The sequence below is a fragment of the Indicator indicator genome, chromosome 12, assembly GCF_027791375.1.
Source record: "Indicator indicator isolate 239-I01 chromosome 12, UM_Iind_1.1, whole genome shotgun sequence".
NCBI classification, from domain to species: domain Eukaryota; kingdom Metazoa; phylum Chordata; class Aves; order Piciformes; family Indicatoridae; genus Indicator; species Indicator indicator.
In genome coordinates this window covers 4,523,745-4,537,073 of record NC_072021.1, presented here as the reverse complement: position 1 = coordinate 4,537,073, position 13,329 = coordinate 4,523,745, and positions in this window count along the sequence as shown.

Below are 13,329 nucleotides of genomic sequence, written 5' to 3'. Positions count from 1 at the left end.
AGTGGTGCAACCAGAAAACCTGCTAGAGACGGTTTTGTGAAGGGTTCATTGTTTCTCCAAACAAAATTAATGTGGAAAGGACAATTTCTGGCAAATAATTAAGCCTGTAATGGAAAACATACTGCCTCGTTAAACTATACTCTTAATCTTCCTCACTTATTTATCAGCTTTTTTTTGATGGAGCAGGCTCTGGGATTATATTCTGTCCCATGTCCCACAGAACTTTTGTCCAGTAAAAAGAAAGGTCATCTGTAAATCTCATATAGGCAAGCGTAACATTTTCCTACCATAACATCATCTTAAAAAAAAAATTAAAAAAAAAATAAAAAGAGGAGGGAAAAAAAAAGACAGCATTAAAAGTTAAAAGGTGCTGTAAAGCTAAGAAAATAGATTTGTTCAGCTGAGCTCACATTAAGCTTGATTTGCTTCATTTGGAAACAGCTGAAACTGGGTAAATCTTGAGCTTGCAGTGAGAAGTCTCACTTGAAGCATGGATTTGGTGTGCTAAGGGCTGCCCTGTTCTAATTAAAAAATCCACTCTGCTTTTTTTTTTTTGTTGTTGTTTTTATGGCAGTATTCTGGAGGCTGTCTTGATCTGCTGATGAATGCTGACAGGGCTATTAAAGCTGTGAAACAACATCACTTGAATGTGGCACAAAATGAAAGGAAAAGCCCTGCCATGCTGCTCTTGGGTGTTATGATCCTGGTTAAAACTTGGAGCCAAAGTGAAAAATCATCCCTGGGCTAGGACTTTACTTAGTTATTTATTTGTCCCTTTAAAATGACTTCATGGTACTAGAGGCTGTGTTTCCCAATAGGAATCCTTAAGGCACTGTGATGAAGTGAAGGAGCATTTCTTATTAACTCCTCTTGTTTGTGCCCAGAAGAATAACAGCAGAGTGTGCTGTGTGTCAGTGTGAATGTGCACCATGGAGGGCTGGATCAGGCCCTGGCTATTAACATTTCCTGACACCATGGGTTATTAAAAATCTTTTACACAGTTTGGAGAAGCTTTTTTTTTAAATTAAGTGGGAAGTTAAATGGGAAAAGAGTCACCTGGATAGAAATAGCCTTTAATTTGTTGCCTTAAATTGCCCATGGCGTGCCCCAAATGTCTCTTTTCTCGTTATTCACCAAGTTTTCAAGAATTTAGGAGTCATTCAGATGATGCCTGGACCCACAGGCAAAGCAGCCAAGCCAGAGCCATACCAGCTTTTTGGGGGTTTTGGGACCACATCAGGCATCTCTCAGTCCTTTCTCTGCAAACCCCTAGATATTAGGAGGAAATTATTACAGTGAGGGTGGTGAGACACTGGAACAGATTGCTCAGGGAGGTTGTGGATGCCCCCTCCTTGGAGGTGTCTAAGGCCAGGATGGATGAGGCCTCGAGCAGCCTGGGCTAGTGCAAGGTGTCCCTGCCCATGGAAGAAGGATTGGAACTGGATGATCTTGAAGGTCCCTTCCAACTGAAACCATTCTGTGAATCTGTGGGGGGAAAGGCAGGTTAAAAATTAAATGGACTTCTTTGCTCAAGGTCCCAGCAGCCCTTTTATTTTCTCTGCATGCATTTAAAGACTCTGGGGTGGGTTTAATGAGCCTTTTCTCCTCTACACAACCATCCTCAGCCAGCACTTGAGCAGGGCATGTGGCAGGGTGAAGCATGGGCAGAGGTCTGGGCATGACTGGGGAGTTAAGGGGGAAGAGGGATGCTTGCTGGAGATGGAGCTAGCAGTGGATGCTGCCTTCAGCCTTGAGGAGAGGGGGGCTTCTTCCCAGCCTTGTAAGGAATGGGAGTGACAAGAGAGATTCACCTGATAACCAACACAGAAGTGGGAACAAATGAGCACTGCTTTCCCATCCAGTCAAGATACTGAGCTAAAATTAACTGAGGCACAAAGGGACGTGAGAAAAAGGAGCATTTGATTGTCTGTACACCAGTGTCCTGAACCTGGTAATAAATCTGGCTTCATTGCCCTCACTGGATGCTGCCTGTAGGACTCACATGCCTGGAATGCAAATGTTCCTGCATGTAACCTATTTAGGAAGAGTCAAGAGGGGAAAGGCAATGGCAGGCTATGTAAAATGGGTTGTTATCTCTCTCTGAGTCACTGGACATCCTCTCCCTTCCTCCTCTTCTCTTTCTCTATGCCCCCCCTGCCCAGTTTGCACTCTGTTTTTGGGGCAGTTGTGTTTGAAGAAGGCAGTGCTGGGAGCAAAGGAGGGGGAGAGCGGAGGATGAGGCACAACCAGGCTGCTGTGCTCCCAGTTGCTGGTGGCTTCCCTGCACCCTGCATGCCTCTGCCTGGGCAGCATGAGATGTCCTTCACCCAGGTACCAGCATCAGGTGGAAAATTGTCCCGGGAGAGGGGAGCTCTCAGCTGACACAGGCTCACAGGGTGTTAGGGGTTGGAAGGGACCTCTGCAGATCTTTGAGTCCACCCTCCCTGCCAGAGCAGGACCATAGAATCCAGCACAGGTCACACAGGAACACATCCAGACAGGGCTGGAAAGTCTCAGTAGAAGGAGACTCCACAACCTCTCTGGGCAGCCTGTTCCAGTGCTCTGTGACCCTCCCAGTAAAGAAGTTCCTCCTCATGTTGAGGTGAAACCTCCTGTGCTGTACTTTCCATCCATTGCCCCTTGTCCTATCCCAGGGCACAACTGAGCAGAAGCTGTCCCTTGTCCCTTCCTTCCTGACCCCCAGCCCTCAGATATTGATAGACATTGATCAGATCCCCTCTCAGTCTTCTCCTCTTCAGACTGAACAGCCCCAGGGCTCTCAGCCTTTCCTCATCAGGCAGCGCTCCAGTCCCTTCAGCATCCTTGGAGCCCTCCCTTGGACTCTCTCCAGCAGATCCCTGTCCCTTTTGAACTGGGGAGCCCAGAACTGCTCCCCAGCTTCTTGGGGCTGGGGTCAGTGTCTCTACACAGGGGTGTAGGGGTGGTGGTTTTACCCTTAGTGCCTACTGGAACTCTGAGAAAAGAGTTTGTGAGACTTGCTTGTTGTCCATTCCTGTTGAGAAGAGTGGCTTTGATGGGGACATGACATCTAACTATGGTGCTCCTTTATCACAAGGGGCAGCTGAAGCCTGGGGATGACAGAAAAAGTCCACTCAAACCATTTGAGCCTTGTGAGGAAATGATTTAGAGCAACCAAAAGGTACCATGGGCCTGCAAGGTGTGCTGTGATGTGATTGTGCATGGGAAACAGTCTGGGGCTGAGCCTTGCAGTCCTGTGTTCCTGCTGTGGTTCACATGAGGTCATGAAATGACACTGAATGCTTTCCTGGGAGAAAACAGGATGTGCTTCTAACTAGTTTTCAACAGAAACCATGAAATCACAGTTCTAGGGGTTTGCAATACATTCCTGTACTGGGTGCTGGCATGGAAGTTCTCAGTGATATCCAATGATAGGCCAAGGGGCACTGGGTGCAAACTGGAGCAAAGGAGGTTCCATGGGAGCAGAAGGAAAAACTTTTCCACTGTGAGGAGCCCTGGAGCAAAGTGCCCTTGTGGCCAAGAGGGCCAAGGGGATCCTGGGAGTGCATCAATGAAAGTGTGGCCAGCAGGGCTAGGGAGCTTCTCCTTCCCCTTTACTCTGGCCTGGTGAGACCACACCTGCAATACTGTGTCCAGTTTTGGGCTCCCTGGATCAAGAGAGACAGAGACCTGCTGGAGAGAATCCAATGGAGAGCTGCAAGGATGAGTGGAGGACTTGAACATCTCTGCTATGAGGAAAGACTGAGAGCCCTGGGGCTGTTTAGTCTGGAGAAGAGAAGGCTGAGAGGGATCTGATCAATATCTACAAATATCTAAGGGGTGGCTGTCAGGATGAAGGTGATGGTCTCTTTTTGGTGGTGCCCAGCGATAGGACAAGGAACAACAGGTACAAGCTGGAACACAGGAGGTTCCACCTCAACATGAGGAGACACTTCTGTATGGGGAGGGTGTTGGAGCCCTGGAGCAGGCTGCCCAGAGAGGTTGTGGAGTCTCCTTCTCTGGAAACATTCAAAACCTGCCTGGATGCATTCTTGTGTGACCTGCCCTGGGTGATCCTGCTTTGGCAGGGGGACCGGAATGGATGATCTCTGGAGGTCTCTTCCAACCCCTAACATTCTGTGATTCTATGAAAAAACTCCATCAGATGCTGGAAGTTTCAGTTTGAGTGGTGTGCTGGGTCTCTTGTCATCATTACAATACTGCAGACTTTTCAAGAGTTACTGAATTGTGTAGCATCACTGAGTCTTATATCAGATTTAACCTTAGTGGATAGAAAAGAAATCATCACAGAACAACATCTCAGCATTAGACCATAAGTAGATTATTATGTGGAGGTAGAATAAACTCTTAACACCCACATTCTGTACTATACTAACAGGCTTGATTTTAAATAAGAAATCCAGAAGCTTCATAATAGAAATAAAAAAATAACAGGGAAAAAATAAAGGATGTTCACACAACAATAGTAAAGAGGTTTGGAAGTTTAGGAACAAGAGGAATATTTGCCATTGAGATGAGAAGTGGAAGAGGAAGTGTCCAGAGAAGGGCCGGGAGAATGATCAGAGGGCTGGAGCTCCTCTGCTATGAGGACAGACAGAGAGTTGGGGTTGTTCAGTCTGGAGAAGAGAAGGCTCTGAGGAGACCTTCTTGTGGCCTTCCAGTATCTGAAGGGGGCTACAAGAAAGGTGGGGAGGGACTTTGGAGGGTGTCAGGGAGTGATAGGACTGAGGGGAATGGAGCAAAACTAGAAATGGGGAGATTCAGATTGGATGTTAGGAAGAAATTCTTCCCCATGAGGGTGGTGAGACACTGGCACAGGTTGCCCAGGGAGGTGGTGGAAGCCTCATCCCTGGAGGTTTTTGCAGCCAGGCTGGATGTGGCTGTGAGCAACCTGCTGTAGTGTGAGGTGTCCCTGGCTGTGGCAGGGGTGTTGGAACTGGATGATCCTTGAGGTCCTTTCCAACCCTGACAATTCTGTGATTCTATTGGAGGAATAACAGAAGTGTTAAGCTAACACTTGAGTTACATATTTGAGGAGAAGCCACATGAGTTATTCATATTACAAACTGATTCTGATACTGAAACACTTTCCAGTGCCACAGTTTCTCAGAGGATGTTAAACAGCAGCTCCTAAAGCTAGATGATTTTAAAATCAGGAGGTGTAGATAATTTGCATCTGAGAGTTTTATAAGAGGTTGCTGAAGAGCTCTTGGGATGATTAATGGTGCTTTCACAGTAAGTCTTGGAACAGTGTGAAGTGTTAGAGGGTAGAGGGTAAATTAAAAGTGATGCCGTATTAAGAGCGGTAAAATTGCAGCCCAAGGTAGTTTTAAGCCTTTACATTGATCATATAAAAACTCCAGAATTGTTGGTGAAAGTCTCAATTAATGAAGAATGGAGGATGTTAATGTAATGACTTCCCAAACCATAGTTTCTAGAGAAAATCTCTGAAATTCACAGCTTCACAGATTGCATTGGGTTGGAAGGGAGCCTCAAAGGGCATCTTGCCCAACCCCCCTGCACTCAGCAGGGACACCTCCAACTAGAGCAGGCTGCACAGGGACACATCCAGTCTGAGCTTGTATGTCTCCAGGGATGGAGCCTCAACCACCTCCCTGGGCAGCCTGTTCAGTATTTCACCACTCTCACTGTGCAGAACTTCCTCCTGATGTCCAACCTGAATCTGCCCTGCTCCAGTTTCAAACCCTTGCCCCTTGTCTTGTCCCCACAGACCCTTTTGAACAGTCCCTCCCCAGCCTTCTTGTAGGTCCCTTTAAGATATTGAAATGCAGCTCTAAGGTCTCCCCAGAATCTTCTCTTCTCCAGGCTGCACAGCCCCAATTCTCTTAGCCTGTCCCCACAGCAGAGGTGCTCCTGCCCTCTGAGCATCTTGGTGATCCTTCTCTGGACCCACTCCATCAGGTCCATGTCTCTCTTGTGTTGAGAGCCCCAGAGCTGAACACAGCACTGCAGGTGAGGTCTCCCCAGTAACCTGTGGTGTTTTGGCTTTTTTTAAGCATATGCACAAGCTGGAACTATGACCTGGCCTAAGGACCCTGGGCTGCAGCTTGACAGTTTGGGTGTAGAAATAGGGCTCCCATTTTTTCCTAGATTAGTGGTAGCCATTTGAGCTCTGTTATCTGAGTGTGACACTTCAAAATCAGAAGTTTTAGGAGAGGATGATGTCTCTTCCAGAGAATTATCATGGGGAAATGTTATGTTTTATTTTTATAGAGAAGATCTAAGCAGAAAACCAGAACAAACTGCACTGGTGTGAAACACAGCAATCAGTTTGATGAATGGATGAACCTGTGATGCTGCCTAGGAGACTGGGACTGATAGGGAAGAATTTGTGGAAAGAGATGAAAAGCTAAGGAATCTGGAGAGGCAAAGAGAACAGATCTGTTGTAAGCTGGAGACCATAGGAAAGGTTTTGGGTCAGCTGAGGTTACGCTGCGTCCAGTGACCACCAGAGTATGCTGTGAAGCTTCAAATGGACCTGTGCTTCACACATCTTCCTCCTCCTCCCTGGTCCAGAGAAGATCTGCACACTGCAGTCCAGTGCATGCCTGATTGCATCTTGGTGAATCCCAATGGAACAGGTACGTCTCATTCTTCTCTGGTGCCTTCTTTCTTCATGTCCTGAGGAAGAGCACTGACTCTGCAGCCTTCATTCCCACACAAAGTAGCTCACAGGGCTCCTCATCCCATGCTACTTATCTTTTTCTCTCTCAGTCAGCCTTCCACCTCTCCCAGTCACTCAAGTAATCATAGAATCACAGAATTGTCAGAGTTGGAAGGGACCTCAAGGGTCATCCAGTTCCAACTCCCCTGCCATGGGCAGGGACACCTCACACTACCTCAAGTTGCTCACAGCCACATCCAGCCTGGCTGCAGAAGCCTCCAGGCTTGAGGCTTCCACCACCTAACTGGGAAACCTGTTCCAGTCTCTCACCACCCTCATGGCGTAAAACTTCTTCCTAACATCCAATCTGAATCTCCCCATTTCTAGTTTTGCTCCATTCCCCCCAGTCCTATCACTCCCTGACACCTTCAAAAGTCCCTCCCCAGCTTTCTTGGAGCCCCCTTCAGATACTGGAAGGCCACAAGAAGGTCTCCTTGGAACTTTCTCTTCTCCAGACTAAACAACCCCAACTCTCTCAGGCTGTCTCCAGAGCAGAGCAGCTCCAGCCCTCTCATCACCCTTGTGGCTCCAGCACATCCAGATCTTTCTTGTACTAGGTGATCCAGAATTGGACACAGTACTTCCCTGAAAGAACTGCACCTGAAGTTGTCTCCCCTGAGTCTGTGTGAAATGAGGTGACCTCTATTCACCTGTTATTCCCCTTGGAGTAGTGCAGCCTTCAGGCCACAGCAGAGTCATGCCCAAGAGGTGGGTTGGGGTCTTGCAAGCAAGGGGCCTTTTGTCTGTAGGGCACCTGCCTCCCTGACTGCAGAATGTGGTAAACTGGACTAAATGCTAGAGCTGACTGTAGGGAGAGAAAGGATAACCCTGCGATGAGGACAGCTGCATGCTGCTCTGATGAGCTGCTTTCTGCTTAGCCTGTGCTGCTGCAGGCATCCTAACAAGTCTTTTGCAACCATCACATGGTGTCAGAGCAGTTCTGATAGGTGGCAGTTTGTAATGCAGACAGAACAAGAGCTTATAAAGCAGCAGGCAGCTATCTGTGGAATCAGGTGAGCCACAGAGCTGCATCTATAGGCAAACAGTTGCAGACTGTCACTTTGTGGAGGACTGCCTCTTGAGAATGCTGCGATGGCCAACTAGCTAGTGCTGAAGAAACACCACTGTGGGAGCATCCTGTGCTGTCAACAAGACTGAGCAGGTGTGTTAGTAGCTCTTTCTGTGGTTTGATTGTCAGTCTTTTTCCTTTTGATGGCATGAAGGGGCTCCCCTCAGGTGAAGATGGGCATATGAAGAGGTTTGGTTAACTTAGCAGGATGGGATGGAATGGAGTAGAATGGAATAGAATAGAATCCTGAGGTAACTTTGAAGTACTCAGTTTACTCTGCTCTGCTAAGACCCCACCTTGAATACTGCCTCCAGTTCTGATGTCCCCAGCATGAGAAGGACACAGAGCTGTGGGAACTAGTCCAGAGGAGGCCACAAAGATGATGCAAGGGCTGGAGCAGCTCTGCTGTGAGGACAGGCTGAGAGAGCTGGGGGTGTTCAGCCTGAAGAAGAGAAGACTTCAGGGGGACCTTAGAGCTGCCTTCCAATAGCTGAAGGGATCCTACAGGAAGGCTGCAGAGGGACTTTTCCTGAGGGTGTCTAGAGACAGGACAAGGGGAACCTGAGGGAGAGCAGGGTTAGACTGGAGCTTAGGAAGAAGTTTAGTACAAGGGTGCTGAGACTCTGGAATAGGCTTTCTAGGGAGGCTGTGGCTGCCTCCTCCCTGGGGCTGTTCAAAGCCAGGTCTTGAGCAGCTGAGTCTAGTTGAGAGGTGTCCCTGCCCATGGTGGGGGGAGGTTGGAGTAGATGAGCTCTGAGGTCCCTTCCAGCCTGAGCCATTCTGGGATTCTAGTTCTGCAAAAGAGTTGACTAGAGTAGAAGCAGGGTGCCTTTATACACCCAGCTGCTCTACAGGATGGATTTTCACCAGGAAGCCTGAGGCTTCAAAAAAGTGCTAATTTAATTCCGTAAGGAACAGATTTGTTCCCTGTGTTTCCTCTCTTCCTTCTGTGATGCAGTATCTAATTTATTACCCAAGCCATTCTAAATACATTGATTATGTATTTCTGTATCTTAGCCATTTTGTGGCTCTTTTTGATTTGTACTTTGATCCCCACAATGATCAATGAGAAATTAGGAACTTTTTGGGTTTCTCCTCTTAAGAGTTGTTTTCCTCCCCTTTATCTTTCCCAGATATTATCAATGGATTCTATTGACAGTGAGGGTATGACAGATTATCCTGGGAGTCATTGTGGCACCCCAGGAGATGAGATCTTGCCAAGAAATGCAGCCATGGATGAAAGTGGAGACAGGAAACAATTTGCCCACAGCTCCCATGAGACTCTGTTACAACAACTCCAAGTGCGATTTTTATATAGATTTTGTATTTTATGTACTTGTTATTTTTTGTGTGTGTGTTTTGATGGAGTGTCCACTTGCCCAACCTCTTTTTCTAATGCTTTCTTTTTTATGACTAAAATGCCCTTTTGTGTAAACTTTCATTCAGTCACTACCTCCAGACTTGCCACTGAAGGCAAGTTGCTTGTTAGTGAAAGGAAAGGGAGTGCTGAAAAGACCTGGCTGCAGAAGCAGCTCTTTGTTACCACAATACAAGCCCAGAATGGTTACCTGGAAATCTTTTCCCTGGGCTTTGCAGGCAAACCAACCACTTCTTACAAACTGTGGCTTCCAGGTGCCAAAAGATCAAGGTGCTGAAGTTTCCTGCCTGGGGATAAAGAGGTTGTGGGACAATACAGCAGGAGGTTCCTTTGTGGTGCACCCTATATCCCCAGCCATCAGCAAAGTGAAACTGCCTTTGGAGATTATTTAGACAGGTCTGTGCTGGGCTCTGCAATGTTGAGTTTATAGAAAGGCCCAGCCAGAAAAGCACTCTACACCCAGATATCATAACAAAAGTGACACCCAGGGTAGTAAAATAAATATTTAATATCTTTGTCTTCCCATATCCACCTCAGACATCCAGCTAGCTCTAATAATCCTTTACACTATAATGCTCAGCACTGAATACCAGCATTCTAAATGAATATGAGTGTGTTGATAGATACTTGTGAGTTCATTTGTCACTCTCTGCCACACTGATGACTTTCCAGCTATGAGTCAAAGTACTGGGAGATGGCTTTATGCATGCTGTAAATGTACCAAACCCCAAAGTAGCTTTTGAAGCACTAATAATATCACTCAGTGTTTATCTTGCTCTTTACATCTTCACAGCCCGCTCTGAACAGCGGTGAATGAAGTATGGTAATAACTTCATGGTATTGTAAACCTGCTTTGCTATTCCTCCAGCTGCTACAGCAAGGCTCATCCTGGTGCCTGTGAGAACAGCACACTGATGGTTCAGATGGCTGATGACTGAAAGTGGGCTGTGGAAAGTTAGGATTTTCCCTGTTTCTGCCCCAAAGGCAGGTCAGACATTCTATGTTAAAACTTTGGAAAGACTCTGCCAGCAGATGGGGAGGCAACATGCTGAGATGTGGTGTACCCAAGGGGCCCTCTCCTTCACCTGCTCTCACCTGTGCTTGGACTACAAGGCCTTTGGGTGCCAGCCAGGCACCTTTCATGTTGACAGTGTCCAGGATGGTCATGGTGCATAGCTCAGAGAACTGTAAATGTGAGTTAATATAAATTGCCATCAAAGATGCTAATAGTAGCAAAAATCCTAGAGTCATACACAGTGGGGGACATTTGTATGGTGTAGATCCCACTTTGGGGCTCAGCTGTTCACTGTTATCCCTGCTCGTGGTCTGCTGAGATGTGCCCCACACCTGTTGTTCAAACTATGGAAGAGGGAGGCAAAGGTCAGGCAGAGAGGGAAGAAGCAAGAGAGGTGGGAAATGCACAGTAACTCTTCAATTCCCCAAAGGCTCCCTTCCAAATGGGGTGGCTGAGGTCCTTCCTGGGCTGTGTCTTCCTCCCACCTGCAGAAGTGTCTGCTCACAGGGGAAGGGAACTGACTTCAGCTGCTTCCTCCTCTTTAGATCCACCACTGCCCCCAGGACATGTCCCAGCCAGCACTGCTCCTCTGGGACAAGATGTGTCATAGAATCACAGAATTGTCAGGGTTGGAAGGGACCTCAAGGATCATCCAGTTCCAACCCCCCTGCCATGGCCAGGGACACCTCACACTACAGCAGGTTGCTCACAGCCACATCCAGCCTGGCTGCAAAAACCTCCAGGGATGAGGCTTCCACCACCTCCCTGGGCAACCTGTGCCAGTGTCTCACCACCCTCATGGTGTAGAACTTCCTAACATCCAACTGAATCTCCCCACTTCTAGTTTTGCTCGATTCCCCCCAGTCCTTTTCCTTGTGGGAGTAGCTTCATGTGCAGGGGGATAAGGCTCTATTGCAGCAGCACCTGTGCTCTGCTTGGATGGCCTTGGTACAGCTCCCTCTGTCCTCCAGGCCTCTTCAGCAAGGCAGGGCACAGAGATGTGGGGAGCTCACTGAAAGGCCTGCAAGTGATCCTCTGGTATCTGAAGTTCTCCTACTTCCATCCCACCACAGGAGGTAGATATTGAGGGCAGTGAGGTCTCTGCATTGCCCCCAGTTTTCCCCTGGGCAGTGTAGTGGTTTCCCTGATCAGCACATTGGCTACTGTCAATCCCTTTCCAAGGGACTCCACTCCTTGATCATCTTTTTGAGACCCTTGATAATGTTTTTGGGATGTGTAGACCCACAGGTGAAGCTCAAACTGGATGGAGGAGTTGCAGCACCTGGATGGACACCAGAATAAAATCATCAGCCAAGTTAGGTGTCTGGCTGTGCTTTTTCCTTCCTGCTGTTGTTGCTCTCTTCCCCCAAGTCCTATCACTGCCTGACACCCTAAAAAGTCCTTCTCCAGCTTTCTTGTAGGCCCCCTTGAGGTACCCAGGTCCCCTTTGCTACTGGTCCTGGCAGGGGCTGTGCTCCTTGGGGCTGCTCTGTACTAGGCCAGGGAGGCTGCTGAGTTCACATCCCTGAAAGTAAACTGGATGTCAGGAACATTTCCCATCTGGCATCTATTAAAATGATGTGTGTGTGCCTCTGTGTGTGTGTGCATGCCTCTGTGTGTGTATGAAATGTGGACACTCTCTCTGATTTCAATCTAGAACAAAACTGCATGTTTTAAATTATGTTTTAATTTGGGCTCTTTTGTTAACCATAAAGCCCTTTATTTTAGAGTTTGTGCAAACTATTTGACTTAGCATATTATCTGTAACAGATTGCATAAGCCTGACTGTTATCTGTGTTAGTCATCACTTTGGACCATGGGATATAACTCATGGCAGTCTGCATTTAATGAATGTTTGAATTAACCTATACCTAATTTCTTGTGTTTTAAAACCTAAATCTCATTGAAAGCTGAGCTTTGTTTACTTCCCCAAATTGGTCTGAGGGCCATTTGGAACACTTAGTGTATTCCAAAATGTGATGGTATCAACAATACACACTCGAGTTTGTTTTAAAGTGAGTTTTTCTTGCCTGGTTTACATAAATCATTTGCAAAAAAGAAAAAAAAAAGGAAAAAAAAAGGTTGACTTTTTTTGGATCAAAATGTACTCACTTGGCTTTTAGACCTACATAGCTCACAGGCCAATTTTTCAAACAGGATTCTAAAGCTATTTGTGGATTACTTTCTGTTTGCTACTTGTAATCTGCATTCCTGAGGCAAGCATGCTAAAACGACTGAGGATTTTCATCCAGCTAAGTGATTATACTAAATAGGGCAATTTTGGGTGCTCTTAGCTTCTGTGTTTAAAAACACAATGCAGTAGATAACCAGCACCACATTTTCTGCTAAACCACAGAGGGCACTGTTTGTTCTTCATAGAAAATGACCCTGTTCCATAGACTCTCCTCGTTCCTCATTAAGCAATCAATGTTAAGAGCCTACATGCAGCCATTTCTCTTTTGATTTCAAAGTTGAGCAGGTGCATGAGACTGGTGTACACTCTCAGTGCTTGGTACCAAGTATTTCATAGAATCATAGAACTGTCAGGATTGGAAGGGACCTCAAGGATCATCCAGTTCCAACTCACTACTACTACACCTCACACTACAGCAGGTTGCTCACAGCCACATCCAGCCTGGCTGCAAAAACCTCCAGGCATGAGGCTTCCACCACCTCCCTGGGCAACCTGTGCCAGTGTCTCACCACCCTCATGGGGAAGAATTTCTTCCTAACATCCAATCTGAATCTGCCCATTTCTAGTTTTGCTCCATTCCCCCCAGACCTATCACTCCCTGACACCCTCAAAAGTCCCTCCCCAGCTTTCTTGTAGCCCCCTTCAGATTCTGGAAGGCCACAAGAAGGTCTGCTCAGAGCCTTCTCTTCTCCAGACTGAACAACCCCAACTCTCTGTCTCCACAGAAAGGGTGCTCCAGCCTTCCTTGGAGTGTCCCTTCTCACTGCTTCACCATACTACATGGAGTCAGATAATTCCTTTATAGAATCATAGAATGGTTTGGGTTGGAAGGGACCTCCCGAGGTCATCAAATCCAACCCCCCTGCAGTAAGATCATCCTCAACTAAATCAGGTTGCCCAGAACCCTGTTGAACCTCATCTTGAATATCTCTAGCACCTCTCTGGGCAACCTGTTCCAGTGCTCAACCACCCTCATGGTGCAGAATGT